General features: G+C 43.5%; 1 protein-coding gene across 1 annotated transcript in view; it reads left to right on the forward strand.

Annotated features, from left to right (window-relative positions):
- Positions 1–2,028: 2,028 nt before the first annotated feature.
- BCL2L13 (BCL2 like 13) overlaps positions 2,029–13,723 on the forward strand; it is a 46,662-nt gene continuing 34,967 nt past the window's right edge. The window contains 1 exon segment of the mRNA XM_077340105.1: positions 2,029–2,713. The gene's annotated coding sequence lies outside the window, so the exon portion shown is untranslated.

The raw sequence follows: 13,723 nt of genomic DNA on the forward strand, positions 1-13,723 counted from the left end.
AAAGTCTACAACATGAAAAAAGGAAGGTTCACAATAGAATATCAACAGAAAAACAAGGAACCTTTCCAAGGCAATATTCTTGTAATTTTATACACACACACACACACACGTTATTACAAAAAGACAAAGTCTAAAAGGTTGGAATCTCTGACTGGATCATTTATTATTTTGATTGGATCCTTTCTTCATGCTTGGCATGCAATACAATGCACCTATTCCTAGGAAAAACTGGGCCATCTGTCCTGTCTTTGTAGTAATTTCCTCTCTCCTTGTGTATATACCTTATTTTCCAACACAATGCAACACCAAGAATCTAATGAGGCATCCCCGTGACAAAACTGAGTCACATAGATCATGTTAGACTGACACGGATACTTCTCTGAAATTAGATCCAGCTTGTTATCCATGTAGATGCCCCCAGACACTTATAATGGTTGCATTACATATTTTTGTTGATAGTGGCCTAATTTATTTCCGCTTATTTGTATAATTGTTATTGATTTGCTAATTTCAGCAAATGTGATCATGCTTTTTAAATGTTTTATTGTATTTTGGTATTGATCTGTTTCGGCTTTTCACATCTCTTGGCTGAAATGACGAATTCCTTCCTCTGGAAGATTTGCCCTGTCATAATAATCATTTAGGCACCAGGATAAGTCAGCTTCGAGCTTTTAATACAAACTTAAGCACAAATAAGAAAATGGAAACACCACTGAAAGATTTCCAGATCATTTGCTTGTAAGGTAATAAACCAAGCTCTTTTATGAAGATATAATACATGATATGATGCTGCCAGACTGAATCTAACTCTGCTCAGACTGGCAGCGGCTCTCGGTCTGAAGTCTTCCATTGGCCCTTGAGAAGGAAGGACTCCCTGGAGAAGAGCCTAATGCTGGGAGCGATCGAGGGCAAAAGAAGAAGGGGACGACAGAGAATGAGGTGGCTGGATGGAGTCACTGAAGCAGTAGGTGCAAGCTTAAATGGACTCCGGGGAATGGTAGAGGACAGGAAGGCCTGGAGGATCATTGTCCATGGGGTCGCAATGGGTCGGACACGACTTCGCACATAACAACAACAACAACCAGAAATTTGAACCTTTTGAATGTAAAGCAAAAACGCGACCACGGAGACATAATTCTAAAAGAAAGAATTTGCACTTCAGGACATAGTTGATGATGCTCATGAAACATCCCACGTGAAACATCCCTCCCATAATGCCTTGCGGGACGTCCCGTAGAGGAAGTAACGATCCTATTGACACTACTACAACAACATAGAGGTGGGAAAAGACATCCGGATACAACATAAACTTCCGGTAGCTATTGAAACCCACCGTTGGAGGCAACGTCGCTCTGTCCCTTTACCATCTCTGCGTAGACCCTTCGCTTTATAGGGGGGAATGCAGTTCATTTTTCAGCACGGAAGTTTTCCCATAACATTTCCCTCCTTATCTCTAGTCTCTAGGCCTCGCCCGTCGCGGTTTCTCCCTCCCACCCTCACGGGGCCGGCTTCCTGATGACGACGCGGTGACGCTATTCGGCGCGCGCTCTTAGCCCGCCCTCCCCCATCATGGCGGCCTCAGAAGCCGCGCACGAGGGCGGGAGGAGGGGGGGGGTAAGATCAGGGTGCGCGCGGCGCTCGTCGCCAGGCAACGCGCCGTTCGCGCGGCCCAACGGAGCGGATCCTCTCTCTCTCTTTCTCTCTCTCCCGTCTTGACCTCGTCTCCTTCGTAGTATCGCGAGACTGAGGTCGGAGAAATAAATAATAAAAAAAAACACACACACACACACAAAGCAAAAGTGGTGGCGAGCGAGGACCCCACCCCCCCACTCAAGCATTGCGCGCGCGGTCAGCCTCAATCGCGTGCCACGGTGTGGGCGGCTCGCGCGGAGGTGTGTGGCGGTTGGCGTGCCCGCTGGGCGGGTGGGGGTGGGGGTCTGCCCCTGGGGGGGGGGTGGATGTGGAGCCATATAACTCTAATATTAGTCATAAGGGATGCGGGGGGGGGGGAGAACTGCAGAGGATACTGGAGGTGTGTGTAGGGCTAGATATGTTTCCATAATAATAATATATTATACTTGTTATATTTATTATTCATTCTGTTTCCACTTTTCCCCACTCTCGCGTCAGACTTGTTGGACCTGTGTCACTCAGCCTCCTGCTCAGTTGGGCATATGCGCTTATGTGGCGGATTTTCCCCCTTTTTAAACTTTGCTTCCTTCCCTCAGGGGTGGATCCTGGGCTGCTGCTTCGTTGCTGCTTCGCCACAACTGGATGAGGGGGAACTTTGTGTGTGTGTGTGTGAGAGGGGAGGCCCTCCGTGGAAAGGCACAGATCCTCCTCCTCCTCCTCCTCACATCTTGGGGTGGGCGTTATGCCAGTCCCGGCACGGTCTCTGCTCGGGCACGAGTGGCATCCCGACTGTGGCGAGGGAATGAAACAGAAGGCATCCAGGGAGCCTTGGCCACAGCGTGGGGTGGTAAGACCGGCTGCAGCGTGCGTGGGGATCCAAGTGGCTGAAGGACTAGCCCCACCTCTTCCTGCTGGCTGGCTGGCTGGCTGGGGATCAGTGTGCTGGGAACAATGGTGTGTCCCGTCAGTCAGCAACTCTCTTAGATTCGCACAGAGTTTCTGCCGGTGGACTGTGTGTACATGCACATTCAGACTGCCTTGCTTCCATCATTTCTTTGCAACAGGAGTCACTCGTCTGTTGGTAAGAATAGCATTCTTTGCATGGGTGGGAATAATAGGAGGCAGCATCGATGTCGGGGGGGGGGGGTCTTTTCTCCAAGCCAGTCCTTGCAGGCAAAGGCCTCTATAGCTGTTCTTGGACACTGGTGTGAGAGAAGGGTAATAGCTCTGCAGGATGGACCCCTTCCCTGCCTGCTGGAGAAGTGTCTGTTCTTCACACACTGAAGCAGAAATGGTAATTTCATAGTTGCCAGGGCTTGCTGTGAGTCTAGTTGGCTGGAGAAATGGATATCTGCTAACTGAGATGTTCCCTGGATGTACAATGGAAAGCACATACCTTGGAATGACCAGACTCAGCAGCGTGATTGGCCAGCATCCTACTTTGATTTCTTTTGTCATGTTGGCCTAGGTACAGGTCTGCTATGTATTTCCTTACACTATTTATAGTTCCCTTTTCTCACTGAGACTCAAGGCAGATTATGTAGTGTCATAAGTCAAAAACTCAACAGCATGAGGCATCCAATAAAACAATGCAGTAAAATTTAGGTTGCAGAAATGTGAAAGCAGTCAGGTACTGCTCTGTCATGCAGAATTATTGTGTGTTCTTAGGTGTTTGCTAGGCCATTGTGCATGAGAAAACACAGCTCCTGTTATAATGCTGCACATAGAACTGAACAGGAGAAAACTGTTTGGATGGTTTTTAATCATATCTGCACAAAAACAGATGAAACTGGACTGGATGGTGAAACCTTGGAGGAGATAATTCAGTTAAGTCCTTTGAAAACTTCATGTTTATAGAAGATTGTAATGAGCCTAATAAAGTTAAACAGCAGCTCAGATAAGGGGCTGCCACTTAAGGTTTTCACCCTTCCTCCTGTCATTTCAGTCCTTTAAGAGAGAACCTCTTCTTAAACAACAATTCCTCAGAATTCAGGGATAACTAAATGTTAAAATACTGTGCTTTCTCCGTGCTTGCATTGTTTGCACTTCTGCTCTTTACTAATGATGTCCTGGGAAGGCAATATTTTCCAGGTTTTGAAAAACAGGCATTCTCAGACATACTCTGCTGTTGACTGACAAGGGGAACTTTGACTCTCAAAAGCATATACCCTGAAACTTTTGTTCGTTTCTGCGATATTCCTGGATTAAACTCTTCTACTACATGGCTATCCTCTGAAAGTAAATAGTCTTAGATGCCACTTACTACCAATAATATCCAAAAAACAAAAGCCTTGTTCTGCCTTTTGTTAAGACTAGCCAACATAACACGATACAATGTATATGCTTTCAAGTTCTTCAAGAACTCATCAGGTTAGATGTTCAAAAGCAAACAAAAATCATGGGCTAGTGGGAGGAAGAAAGTGATTCTAGGCAATGATCTTCTGTGGCCCTTTGTTGGTATCTTGGGTGGAATGTTCAGGCAAATTCAGTGTATGCAGGATTTGTAGGTCATTTACTTCATTGATGCACTCTCCATTTTGTCCTCCCAGCAACTTGCAGGAATGTAGGCCAAAAAGTATGTTGACTGGCCCAAGATTGCCCAGCTAGCTCCTGCGGCAAAATGATGATTTGAACCTGGGTCCTCCAGATCGGAATTTGACAATCTAACCACTACACTGGTTTGGTATCATGTGTACCCATTGTATTTTGGAAAGATGGAGAAAAACATGACTGAAAAATATATGAATCAGTACTTAATCAGATGTTTGTCTGATCCCAGACTGTTCGCAAATTCCCTTAAAAAGCTGGGAACAAAAGGAAAATGCATTAGTATTAGCAGTAAAGATTAATTTTAATTGATGCTCTAATTAAAGAGTCAATGTAAACCAAGCAGGGACATTTAGTTTTCCCTAATGCGTCATCCAGTTGCGTCCTGCTCTTGGTTAGCTAAATTCTGGATCATTGAATTTCTGTGTGTAGTTTCCCTTTCAAACTTTTCTCTGGTGTTTTCAGCAAACATGGATAGTATTGCCTAGGTGTCATAAGCTTAAAGTAATTAGAAATAACTTCAAATAGTTGGACCGTGCCTGAGAGCTTTTAAAACTGAAAGAACATAGTGAAGCCCTTTGCCCAAAAGGATTGTAGCCATTTTATTCATTGTAATAACTATTGATTTACTAATGTGTAATTTATTTGTAGTGGAGGATGTCACTAGTAGGATCTATGACTGTTAATCTGATTTAAAAAAAAAACTTGTATTGGATTTTAAGCGATATTTGTTTTTGCCTTGCATGTTTTGTTTGTCTTTTGGCACTGCAACTTGTTGCTCTCTCAGAAAGTTTGAGTTCAGTGGCACTTTGAAGACCAACCAAATTTTATTCAAGGTGTATACACTTTTTGTGTGCATGCACACTTCAGATACCATGTACACGAAAGTTGACACCTTGAAAAAATATTTGGCTGGTCTTCAAGGTGCCACTGGACTCAAATTTTGTTCTGCTGTTTCAGACCAACACGGCTACCCACTTGAATCTATCTTGTTGCTGTACTGTTACCCATCTTGAGTCTAATGAGGGAAGATAGGATGGAAATGTTATAAATAAGTTAAAAATGATGACTCCATGATTTTCCAAGTCTGTGCAGCTTAGAGTGAAACACAAACCAACGAACAAGAGGAAGTTTGATGGCAGTTCAGGGGGAGATTGCCTGCAACCTGCTTTTACGTAATAAATTTAAAATATTTGAATACCTCCAAATTTTTGCCTGGCCCTGTCCTGGTGGAATGAGCTCCCGGAAGAGCTGAGGGCCCTGCTGGAGCTCTCTGGATTCCTCAGGGCTTGTAAGACGGAGCTCTTCTGTCACACATTTGGTTGGGGCCAGGGCGGAGACGGGATAGTAAGATAGGGTGTACCCCCCTGCCAATATCGCCCAGGGTCATCTATTGGGACACAATGACTGCAAGCAGAAGAGTTTAGGGTCTGTGTGGGAGAGCAGGATATTGATTGGGTTTTAATGGTTTTTTATATCTTTTAATATTTTTATTGTAAACTACGATGAGCTGGCCTGGCCGAGTGGCGGTCTATAATTCTAATAATAAATATAAATAAAATAAAGAAGGAAATAACACTCTTGCAATCCAATCCTAAAGATTTAGAAGTGTTGCTGGAAAAAAATTCAATGGGCTCTTATATTGTATTTTCTTTAACAAAGGCCCCACATTCTTTTAAGCCTCTCAAGTTGTTTGAACAGTGATACTGGCACAAGGGACAGTCCCTTTGCCGGCCCTGAAACTCCCCCCCGGCCCGCCTCCCGGGCAACTTCTGGCTTCGCGGCCTGCAAAGGGACAGCCCCACCACGTCTGCAACGCGGTGGGGCTGTCCGTTTGTCGGCCCCTAAGTCCCCCCCGCTTCCCGGCCCAGGCCCGCAAGGCAGGCTGGGCCAGCCAGCTGTCTACCTGCTGTGTCAGCAGCCAGGGGGTGGGCCCAGTCCGGGGCCATGGGCCAATGGGCGCCCTTCCCCATCCCGGACTGGGCCCACCCCAACCCCCCTTACTGCTTTATTTATACCGCTCCCGCAGAGGGGTTAAAGATGCTTAGTGTTACCTATGAACCTTGGTCTGTTCTGGTTTTATTTTTATAATAATAATAATTAGAATGCCTGTAAAGACAGTGCCATTTTAATTAAAACTGAACACATTTTTTTTAACACCTTGAACTGATTCTTATTTCCTGGGAGTCTCCTGCTAAAACATTCACAGTTCCCTTTATGAGTAGTTCCATCCTAAGCAGAGTTAATTCCTTCCAATCTCATTGATTGCACTGAGCTTAGAAAGGAGTAGCTCTGTTTAGGATTGCCCTGTAGTCCTGTGTTGAGCCAGATATTTTAACTCCAATATGTAAGTAGCCTGAGGTAGCAGCTATGATACAAGTGGCACCAGCCAGGTTTGTTTAAAGAACATTTGTGCTTGCAAATTTCTAGGTGTGTTTTTTTTAAAGACTTTTTGAAAAAGCTGAGCTGGATGAGCCAAGAGCTGCTGCTGTTATTGTTGTTAACAATAATACAAAGTCTAGACCTTGGATCAGAAGCACCAAGATGTATAGGTCTCCATTCTCACCCCACCGAAGTAAGCTGTTAGCAAGCCCTATTACCAGATCTGTTTGTCTGTTCTTACCTTAAAGTTGGCAGCCGGTTGAGCCAGATGGCATCTGTCAGGCCATGCAGTCAGTCACTAGCTACCAATTCTAGGGAACTGGATATTATTACTGGATATTGGTAGAAATTGTTGAAATACTTGGTGTCTGTTTCCCATTGTGGAACAAATAATTACGTGGGGTAAAGAAGCTGCTGTAAATTGGCAAGAGCAATGAGCTGGTTAGAAGATGGTTGTAAGTTTCTAGATCAGAATCATCACCTTGGAAGCAGTCATTTTCTAGAAAAGTTTAATTCTAGAACTTTTTAATACTCTAGATCAGTGGTCCCCAACCTTTTTATCACCAGGGACCACTCAACGCTTGACAATTTTACTGAGGCCCGGTGGGGGGGGTAGTTTACTCCTCTACTCTCAACCACTGCCCTAACGCTCTCTGATCGCTATGGTAATGTTTAAACATCCCTTCAAAATAAGATACAGACACGCCACAACAATGAACATGAACATTTTATTTTCATGGAAATTTTAACTCATGACAATGACAAATCAATCGGAAACCTGAGCTTGTTTCTCTGCAACAAGATAGTCCCATCTGGGAGTGATGGGAGACAATGACACCCAAAGTGTGTTGTAAAGGGCCGGGGGGGGGATTAAGTAAAGGGCTGGGGAGAAGGCGTCCTCCGCGGCCCACCTCCAATTAGTTGGCGGACCACATGTGGTCCGCAGACCACAGGTTGGAGATCGCTACCCTAGATCAAGGAAATTCAGAAAGCTACAGAAATCCAGTCTAAAGGTGACCCTTGCATGGGTCATTGTGGCTACGTGCTTTGGGAATAATTAAATATAAACACAATTTAACATGGATTTTCTGTATGTTGTTTAAGGATGGGGGGGGGGACCCAAAGACTCTGCTAACTGTTGATGACATTTTAGCATGTCTCAAGCAATCTTCTTTACTTCATTATTTATTTACTTCATTTATACTCCACCTTTCTCCCTCACGGGGATCCAAAGCAACTTATATTCTCCTCCCCTTCTCTAGGCAGCCACGGATCAATTAGAAACATAGAGGAAACATCAGTCTTGGCCCCATTCCAGTCCAGCTTCCAGCCTGGCTATGGGGTCAAAATGGCCTTGGTTGCTCTTACGGATGACCTCCAGAGGCAGCTAGATTGAAGCAGGTCGGCACCACTCATGTTATTAGATCTCACAGCAGTGTTTGATTTAGTAGAGCAGAGATTTTAGCTTGTCTTATCTATGTGGAGATACGGGAATCAGCATTAAAATAGCTTTACAGGGTGCTCTCTGCTCCTCCACATGCAGCCAGCTGGGTGACCTTGGTCTAGTCACAGTCCTGTTAGGGCTGTTCTCACACAGCAGTTTCTCACAGAGCTCTGTCAGCTCCACCTACCTCACAGGATGTCTGTTGTGGGGAGAGGAAGGGAAGAGGAAGGTAAGCCACTTTGAGATTCCTTGGGGCAGTGAAAAGTGGGGTATAAAAAGTAACTATTCTTTTTCTTCTTAATGAGTGGCTGGCCAAATATACCACCTGAATCTTTGACCAGGCGTCTGGAGGCTGTGACAGAATGGCTCCAACAAAGCTGCCTGAAGCTTAACCCTGCAAAGATAGAGGTCTTGTGGCTGGGGAGGAAGGGCTCTGAGGTGGAAATGCGACTACACAGTCTACGTGGACTTCCCTTGTGCTGGATCTGGAATTTACAAATAGTGCAGAATGTGGCTGCTCAGGTCCTCATGAGGACCCCATGGAGGGCCCACATTTGACCTACCCTCCAACAACTGCACTGCCGTGCTATAGAATTCTGGGTCAGATTTAAGGTGCTAGTCTTGACTTTTAAGGCCTTACGCAGTCTGGATCCTGCATATCGTAGGGACCACCTCTCTGAATACAACCTGTATGGTGATCCTTGACCCCAAAGAACATCACCCAGTTGGCTGTATGTGGAGGAGGAGCGGGGAATCAACCCCGGCTCGGCAAATTAGAAGTTGGCGCCCCAAACTGGTGATATTAACAGACCCGAGCCTGTTTTACAGGGAGGGTGTGGTCTATAAATTAAAGTAATGAATAAAATTTTATCCTCACAACAACTCTGTTAAGTTGAGAGTATGTAACTGGGTCAAGGTCACTTAATGAACTTCTATGGCAGAGTGCAGAGTTGAACCAAGTCTCTCGGATCCTACTCCAGGGATTCCTAACCAAGGTTATGTGAGAGCTCACTGGGATTATGCAGCCTTCTCCAGGTGGATGGCTGCTTCCATCACTAGCTATCACTGGAGCCCACTTCCACTGCTGCTCTATTATCCTAGTCTCTTTCTCCACAATGGAAACGGTGAACATTTTGTTGATCGATTGGTTGGCTCCCGCATTTTACTTCCGGCCCTCTTCTCTGAGGAGGATTGCCCCAACTCCTGGGTTTCCCTGAAGCCTGAAAAATATTCCAGGGATTCCTCCACGGTCAAAAGGTTGAAAAAGGGACCCACTCCAACACTGTAACCCTGGCTTCTAGTGTCACTATGTGTGATACACTGAATCAAACCCATCAACAGAATGTAATTTGTTTCCAGGGAGGCCACAGGGACAGCTCAGTTTTCTTGTCACTATCTATAGCAGGGGTAGTCAAACTGCGGCCCTCCAGATGTCCGTGGACTACAATTCCCAGGAGCCCCTGGAACTCCGAAGTTTGACTACCCCTGAATTCTGTAGCATCCCTTGCATTCCTTGTAAGTTTCCTATCAGATTGGTGATAATAGGATCTCTTTCGCAATGTGAAAGAAGACCTATAAATAAAAATTCATTGTGTGCCGGGCGTGCCGTGCAGGTTAAATCATAGCCAGTCGGGTGAATTTTATTTATTATATTTATTATTTTTATATTATAATTCATGATTTTATGCTTGGATTACTATAAGTATTGGTGGCTTTATCCTTTCCCCTGTTTATCATTAGTGAGGCGCAGTTCTCACACGCAGTTCTTAGGTATAATCACCTGAGAGACTTCAATTACAGTTTGCATGGGCAATGACAGCCTAAATAGCCCAGGCTAGCCTGAATTTGTCAGAGCCTGGAAGCTAAGCAGGGTTGGCCAAAGTTAGTACCTCCAAGTAAGGCTGGGATTGCTACTCAGAGGACAGCGATGCGAAAATTACCTCTGCTCTTCTCTTGCCTTGAAAGCTTCCTAAGCAGCTGCCATAAGTCAATTGTGACTCGATGGCACTTAATTATTCATTGTTATTAGCAATGGCAGCCATTCATTGTTTATGTAAAGCGAATGCTGGCAGGGGCTTCTGGGAATTGTAGTCCATGGACATCTGGAGGGCCGCAGTTTGACTACCCCTGATGTAAAGCATTGGAAGTATTTACAGAAAATGTTCTATTCCAGATCCCTGGATGGGAGGCATGATCATTTCCTCTTGAAATGCAAGTCTGTTTTTCCGAATTATAACATTTTAGACATTTTACAGCATGGGTCCCTGTTGACCACCAAAAGCAGTTGCTCTGTGGATCATAGAATCATAGATCATAGGACCTGTGTTTACAACAGCCATGTGGGACAAGCTGTAGTAAGGAGAACTAGCAAGACTGAAAAAGCTATCCAGACCCAACCTTCTGTGTTCTGCACTCTTTGAAGTAATTGTTACGCTGCAGCTTCATTCAGTTCTGCAAATAAAACCCCACTAATCTGTCTATAGAGAATGAGGTGGATGGATGGAGTCACTGAAGCAGTAGGTGCAAACTTAAATGGACTCCGGGGAATGGTAGAGGACAGGAAGGCCTGAAGGATTATTGTCCATAGGGTCGCGATGGGTCGGACACGACTTCGCACATAACAACAATCTGTCTATCTGCGAATACAAATTTAAATTATTTGTGGCACCTAACCAGCTTGGGAAAAAGAAACCTCATGTAATTTTCATCTGGTTTGTCCAAATGGTCAATTGACTTATTTACATTGCTGTACATAATTATTTAGTCTTCATTCTTGATCACAGCAGTGCTGCAAGGCTTCCAGTACTCCAAGTTTAGTGCCTTCCTAGAAGTTGACAAGCTAGGTTTACAGTTCCTTGGGATGTGGACTCTGTTCTTCCAGGCTTAAAACTAGTACTTTGCTCCTTGGCCACATTGATAATTGAATAATTAAAAAAATACTTAGCCTTTGAAATGTAGGCAGTAGAGACATTGTGTTCTGGCCTAGAACATGTCACTTTGTGACAGTTCTTTTCCCCATAAGTAATATTGAAGCATCAGTGCTGAAACGTTTAAGTCAATTTGGCACAGAAGATATTTGCTAATGTGTTTTGAATTGTGAAGGCAATGATGCTAGTAGTGGTCAGGTTTTTCTCGTTAGTCTTTTGTGTATAATTCATAACTGTAATGAATTCTACAGCAGGGGAATCCATCATGTAAAGTAGCTTGTAGAGGCTTCCAGGCATTAATAAACGAGATGAGAAGAACCCAGGCTTCCCAGAGGAGCGTCTTAACAGAAACTGTTATCTGTTCTTGCTTACAATAATGAATGAATGGCAAAGGTTAGATCAGGCTTTCTCAGCCAGGGTTTCATGGAACCCTGGTGTTTCTTGATAGCTCTGGGAGGGTTTCCCGAATGGGTGAGAGTTAATTAATATTTATATATTTTAAAAATTTGTTAAATATTTATTGGGTGATATGACCATATATGGCCATGTTGACCCCCCCCCCCAAATGGCCAGTGATGGTCCTGAAGGGGGCAGGAGGGGGAGGGACCCTGGGTGGGTGTGTCCACAGCTATGCTTCCCTACCATATTCTGCACGATTGCACTACTTCTGGTTTTCTTGAGTCCTGAAGAATGTTTCAGGAGTTTCTCAGTGATTAAAAAAAGTTGAGAAAGGCTGGGTTAGATAGTAACTGACCACCCAAAGATACGTTACTCAACTTTTTTTCATCTGTAGCAAAGTTGTATTCTTTACCTTAGGCTTTACTGCAGAATCTAGAGCGGGCCTACTGAATCATTGTTTTCAGGGAATGTGTAACTGAGACTGAGAAACAATAGAAGGCACAAGATAACCTTTCAGTACTCAGTAACAGATGAAAAAAGTAAGATTGCTGGAACACTCACAAGAAGTCATATAAATTCACTCCAGTGATCTCTTGTTGATCTTCTCACTAATTTGTAAAACCAGTTTTTCACGTGGAAACTTAAATATGGTCAACAACAGCCAAAGGAATCCTGCTCTGGAACTGAAAACCGGACCTACCCTAATAACTGACTGAAAAAAATGAACCTGGAAAATGTTACATAATCAAGGCTAGAATAATTATTGCGAAGAAAAGGAAGCCATACTGAGAAGGATTGTCTGCATAAATAACTTGTCTAAGCATGAACATAGGGATAACGATTGGAGAGCTGGGAATTGACTTACATTGGCTTTTCATCAGAACGACTAATTATTGGTTTGGGGCGGCAGTAGTCTTAAATTGAGACGCGTTCTTTTTTTTTGCACACTTCTCAGGAAAAGGAGGGAAGTGAAATATTCTCTCCATTTCTGGTGTTGTTGGTTTACTGTCATATCATTTGCAAAGGAACAAGAGATTAGAAAGGGAGATTGCAGAAATGCAAGTTATTACAACACTCAAAACAATAGAATACTCAGGACTGAACAAGGACATAGGTTTCTTATCTCACTGTGTATGTTAATCTTATTCAACTTTTAAATCCACATTTCTTACAGTCCCCTCTTCTTTTTATTTTATTTGGGACAATGTAACTGTAATGTGATGTAAGTAGTATATATGTAATATAATTCAGAATCTAACTCTCTGGTCTCGGGACAAAATAACAAACTAGCCACCCTGTCATTTGTGGGGATGCTTCCATGCTTGGTTGGAGATGGATGGGGCAAGCAACTAGTGTCTTTTAATTATTTCTTTTCACAATGGGAAAGTGTCTGCCATTAATTACTAACCTTGACGCTTTTATTTCTCCAATGTTTTTGTGAACTACAGCCGAACTCAAAAGGACTGATTAGCTGTTTTAGCAAAGAATTATCATACTGCATAATTTGGATATTATGACACAATTTACTAATTTGCCCCTAATTTACTTTTTCCTTAAAGCTATAGTTTTACGATCCTTGTTCCATTTTGTCTGAGGAAGAGTGCATGCTCTCGATAGCTCATGCTTTGACTCAGTCTTTGTTGGTCTTAAAGGTGCTATTGGAATCAAATTTTGTTGTGCTACTTCAACCGACACAGCTACCCACTTGAATTAAAAAGGCTTTGTGGCTGCTTGAAAGCCACCTGTTCAACAGCAGAAATAGAAGTTTAACAATGAATAAAATAGACTTGCAATTAGTTATGTTCTCTATCTCTCAGCCCTTAAGCATACCCAGAATGGGGGTATTTTGGCCTCATTCGCCGAATAAAACTTGCTGTGCTGGCAGGCTTCTGGACAATAAGCAGCGCTCAAAAGCCAGTGTGATCCATTTCAAATCTAATTGAGGGAAGTCAGCAGAACTGAGTGCTAAAGCTTTTCCCTGTACGCTACCTCTTTGGGTTCCAGGTAGCGATGGGGTGTGCGTGCTTAAGTGGTTCCTGGTGAAATTCAGAGCTCCCTAGACTGAGAATGAACTTGTCAAGAGCATCTCACTTTCTTTTTAAAGAAGACAGCTTTTCATTGCTGAATGTACTGTACTTTGAAAAACTGTCAGATTGCTAAGTAACATAAAGCGAATGATAGCATATGCATCTGAAAGCCTGCCTTTAAAAAGCCTGCCTGTAAAAAAAAAAGAATCTGCTGCTATATTACTATCTATTATTATACTGAAATATATTACATATTACAATATTTGATGACAACGGTTGCAACGGTTGCAGACACAAGAGAAATTCAGTGAGGTAGTGCTTTGGAGTTTGAGAACATTTATTTAATTTATTTAATAAAGAGCTAG

Source organism: Paroedura picta, chromosome 5 (assembly GCF_049243985.1).
Source record: "Paroedura picta isolate Pp20150507F chromosome 5, Ppicta_v3.0, whole genome shotgun sequence".
NCBI lineage: Eukaryota > Metazoa > Chordata > Lepidosauria > Squamata > Gekkonidae > Paroedura > Paroedura picta.